This window comes from Peromyscus californicus, unplaced genomic scaffold, assembly GCF_007827085.1.
Source record: "Peromyscus californicus insignis strain IS unplaced genomic scaffold, ASM782708v3 Scaffold_20__1_contigs__length_68692818, whole genome shotgun sequence".
NCBI lineage: Eukaryota > Metazoa > Chordata > Mammalia > Rodentia > Cricetidae > Peromyscus > Peromyscus californicus.
Genome location: NW_026294503.1, coordinates 64,007,846 through 64,012,917, shown reverse-complemented (window position 1 = coordinate 64,012,917; position 5,072 = coordinate 64,007,846).

Below are 5,072 nucleotides of genomic sequence, written 5' to 3'. Positions count from 1 at the left end.
GGCCGGGGCTCCGGTTGCTCTCGCCGAGGAGCGGAGCCCCCCAACCGGCCCGGTGTGCCCGGCCCGGCTCCGCCCCCGGCACGGAGGGCCAGGCCCCGCCCCTGCGCGCAAGGTCCTGGCCCCGCCCCCCGGGGGGCGGGGCGCGCCTGCTCCCGCCTCTGCCCGGACCGCGCGCCCGCCGGGCTGCGCACAGCGGCGGCGCCCGGCTCAGCCCCGCCGCCCGCCCGCGCCTCCGAGGCCGCCGCCCGCCTGCAGGGCACCATTGTGCTCCACGGAGCGGGGTTTTTGTGGTTTTTTTTTTTTCTTTCCTGTGCATTGTCTGCACTTCTTATGGCGTTAATTCAAGAGCTAGTCACTGAACACCTGTTCCAGGAACCACGTGCGTGCGTGGGGCGCGGCCGACACATCCCCTGAGCCCCGCCTGGCCCGTCCTGGCGTGCACGCGGGCCTTCTCGTGTAACCCCGAGGTCACTTTTGGAATCTGGCTCCACAACGTTTATAATGTGAGATAAATGTTCGGTTGTGCAGATAAGGAAACTCAAAGCTACCTGATGCGTGTGCTGAAGGTCTTGGGCTGGTAACTGACGCCCGCTAGCCAGGGCTGGATGCAGAGCACCTCTTTTCTCCCCAAAATCCGAGTGAAGACGTTTCCTGTTTCCTCTGTGAATACTGGTGCCCGTACTCGATCCTCAGCACCATGGCAGGTTCCTGAGCCTGAGTCAGGAAAACACACCTTGATGTCTCACCTTTGTCAATAGTTGTGTAAAGTTTCTAGGACTCCTCAGGCAGGACATCAGGGGGAAAAGGGAAAACTGAGGAGGGAAAGGAACCGCTCTCCCTGGGTTCTCATATGCCTTTCCTGAAGCCATCTCAAATAACAACCTCAAGTAGCTCTCCCTTTTTCTTGTTTTTATTTCGTGTGTTGGGGGGCACACGGGTGCCCAGCGCACCCATGCGGAGGTTAGAGGACAGTTTTCTGGAGTGGGTTCTCTCCTTCCTCTGTTTGGGTCCTGGGAATTGAAATCAGGTCATCAGGCTCGGTGCTAATGGGCTTTACCCACTGAGCCATCTCTCCAGCCCCTCCCTTATTTTTTAAAAAAGAACGTGTGTGTGTGTGTGTGTGTGTGTGCTGTTGCAAGTGTGTGTGTGTGTGTGTGTGTGTGTGTGTGTGTGTGTGTGTGTGTGTTCTGTTGTGAAGTCAGAAGGTAACCTGTAGGAATCATGACCGTTCTCTCCTTTGCCCATGTCCCGGGATCACGCTCCTGTGTCCGACCCGGCAGCAGTCGCCCTTACCTTCTGCGTCCTCTCCCTTATCTTGATACACTCTCATTTGTCCTGACAATTTTTCCTGCAGCGTAGTCAAGCGTCTGGCTTGACCTGCCTGGACATACCTAAGGGGGAGAGAACTAAGGCTACTGGCAGCAGTGTTGGGCATCACCCCGCCCCATAACTAACAGTTTAACAGTGTCTCGATGGCCTCAGACCTAGTCTAAGGGTTTACAAGCCTTTTTGGAGCACAACACAACAGAAGTGGTTCAGAGGTTCCATGAGGTTGTTGTTGTTTGTTTGTTTTGGGTTGTTTTTTTGTTTTTTTGGTTTTTCGAGACAGGGTTTCTCTGTGTAGTTTTGGTGCCTATCCTGGATCTCGCTCTATAGACCAGGCTGGCCTCGAACTCACAGAGATCCACCTGGCTGTGCTCCCAAGAGCTGGGATCAAAGGCATACACCACCAGCGCCCAGCTACAATTTTTTTTTAGATAGGTCTCTCGCTGGTCTAGAACTCACAAAGGAGACTAGCCAGTGAGCCCAGGGATCTGGCTGTCCCTGTGAACCGGTGCTGGGTTTACAGCTGACCCCTACCATGCCTAGCTTTTTCACTTGGGTTCTGGAGAATTCAGGTTCTTGTGTTTGCAAGGCAAACCCAGCACATGGTTTTGTTGTTGCTATGTGGTTTGGGGCTTCATTTTTCTTTTTCTTTCTTTCTTTCTTTTTTTTTAAGACGGGGCCTCAGTATGTAGCACAGGTTGACCTAGAATTTACTATACAGTCTAAGCTGGCCTTAAATTCACAGTCCTGCCTCTGCCTCCCGAATGCTGGAATTACAGTATGAGCCATCACTCTGGGCAGACAATTTTTTTTGTGGGGGTGGCGGGTTCAAGACAACGTTTCTCTGTGTAGTCTTAGCTGTCCTGGCTTTGAACTCAGAGATCTGCCTGCCTCTGCCTCCTGAGTGCTGGGAGTAAAGGCATATGCCACCACCGCCCAGCAAGAAAAGTGGGGTTTTTTTTTGTTTGTTTTTCTTTTAAAGATTCATTTATTTATTATGTGTACAATGTTCTGCCTGCATGTATGCCTTCATGCCAGAAGAGGGAACGAGATCTCATTATAGATGGCTGTGAGCCACCATGTGGTTCCTGGGGATTGAACTCAGGACCTCTGCAAGAGTAGCCAGGGCTCTTAACCTCTGAGCCATCTCTCCAGTCCCCAAGACAAGTGTTTGGGTTTTTTTGTTTGTTTTGTTTTGTTTTTCGAGACAGGGTTTCTCTGTGTAGCTTTGTGCCTTTCCTGGAACTCACTTGGTAGTCCAGGCTGGCCTGGAACTCACAGAGATCCTCCTGGCTCTCCCGAGTGCTGGGATTAAAGGTGTGCGCCACCACCGCCCGACTAAGACAAGTGTTTTTAAGGGTCAAATAAATATATTAAAATTTTTTTCAAGACGAACAGCAGACCCTTGCTATGTTTATATTCTCCCTGGAAACAACCTTTTTCACATCTTTCAGAGGTGTTTCTGTTGTGGTTCTTTTGGATTGTTTTTTGTTGTGTTGTGTTGTTGTTTCTTTTGTTTGGAATATCTACGTCCCTCTTCCAGCTTCATTCCTTCCCACAGGGTGGGGAATCCAAGAAGATACCCTGACTCAAAGCTACTTCCTTATAGATACTTTGAATGCAGGGAAAGTTTAAATCCCTACGCAGTTTCTTGTTGGGTTCCCACATCCCTCCTCGGGGAGATCTTGCAGATGACGTGGGCATCCCTGGGCCTGGGGAATGACCAAGGGCAGCTGTAGCTAGAGTTTTCCTGCCTGGCCCACAGTCAGGACAAATCTCTAGCTACAAATGGCTCCCAACGTGTTGGCAAGAGTTTCCAACTAAAACCTGAGAAAAGATTCTAAAATGGAGCAAAAAACAGCTTCCTAATTGTCTCTCTCAAATGAGCGGCAGCTTGCCGGTTTGAGCTACTGGCGGGTTCCTAGCGTGCGTGCCCGACCTGCAGAATGGCAGGAATGAGGCCTCTGCAAGTGGCACGTTAAGCTGCATGGTGGATTTAGACTTTGCTAGCACAAAACAAAAAAAAAGAGGTTTCTGGGCTACACGCTGCTTGGATAAAAGCATAGACCCACGATAGCTCCCAGAGCTGGTGGTAAAGTACCACGCCATGTTGGGAAGCTGAGGTGGGCGGAGCCAGCAGCCATAGCACCGTTTCAGTCTTACAAATGCTGCAGTTTAAAGCAATAGATTCACAATAAGACAGATTCAGATGTAATAGTTTACAATGTGTGTAAAATATACGTAGGCTTGAAAGAGACAAAAAAGGTGATATATACAGTTATAGAAACAAATACATAGTTTTAAAAAATAAAGTCTTTAAAGAGACAGTAAAATTAATATAAAAAATAAGCCACGTAAAGATGAATATTACACAGAGAATCTGGATTGTGTTGTCTTTGGGATTTTTAACTACAGAAAAACATTTGATTGTAAAAGCTGTTGAGTTATGCCAAAATGTATATTTTAAAGATACCTTGACTTCAAAATTTGGATGTAAGGATATGTTACTTTGGAAAGGAGACTCTGCTTTTGTTTCCACAGAAAGTCAAAGGCTATGGATTTGTTCCAGATTAAGATACATCAGGTTTGACCAGCCAAGACCCCCTGAAAGGTCTCCGATGACACCATGACCCAGATGATCCAACATCCAGAATGGTTTGAAGGCAACTGGCTCAGACAATACAGCCTCATGGACTATTCCATAATCCTAAAATTTTCTTTGTGTCCCCATAAGATACAGCGCCCCCCTCCAGCAGGAAGTAGTAAGAGAAGCTATGCCCAAATTCCCAAATTATATGTAATTTTACTTTGTTAAGGTTAAAACCTTCCTTTTTGAAAAAAAAAAGGGGGAAGTGCTGTGGGATGGTCTGTATGTCAAGTGTGTTGCTGATTGGTCAGTAAATAAATCACTGATTGGCCAGTGGCTAGGCAGGAAGTATAGGCGGGACAAGGAGGAGAATAAAGCTGGGAAGTGGAAGGCTGAGTCAGAGAGACACTGCCAGCTGCCATGATGAGAAACAGCGTGTGAAGATGCCGGTAAGCCACGAGCCACATGGCAAGGTACAGACTTATAGAAATGGATTAATTTAAGCTGTAAGAACAGTTAGCAAGAAGCCTGCCACGGCCATACAGTTTGTAACCAATATAAGTCTCTGTGTTTACTTGGTCAGGTCTGAGCGGCTGTGGGACTGGCAGGTGAGAGAGATTTGTCCTGACTGTGGGCCAGGCAGGAAAACTCTAGCTACAGGCAGCTATTTGTAGAGAGGCTCAGCACAAGGCAGGGGCCACCGACCCCATGTGAGGGCCAGGGGCTAGGCACTGCCACTTTCTACTGCAGAATTCTGGAGAGTCCAGAACTCTCATTTAGAACCTGGCTTTCCAGGTGCATTTCTTTGTTGTTGTTTTTCTTCGTGAAACTAAATTTTAGAATGTGTTTTACTTAACGGTTTCGTGGCTTACGGTGTTGAAATATTTAGAATATGAATATTGATTTATAGTCTTGCCTCAGCCCCAGAATCAAGAAGGGCAGATGTAAGGATTTAGCTCTTTTCCTTTCCCTACTTACAACTTATACATCATTTATAATATCCGTCTACCAAATTCAATCCTGTAATAATTTTTCGCTTGTTTAATAGTCAGTTCTTAAAACACTGTGATTGCCATTCAAAGTGAAACCAGGCAGCAAGCCGACATGGCTCCTTTTCTGCACAAATTCTCATTATTTCCTGGAATTACTCATCATCTGC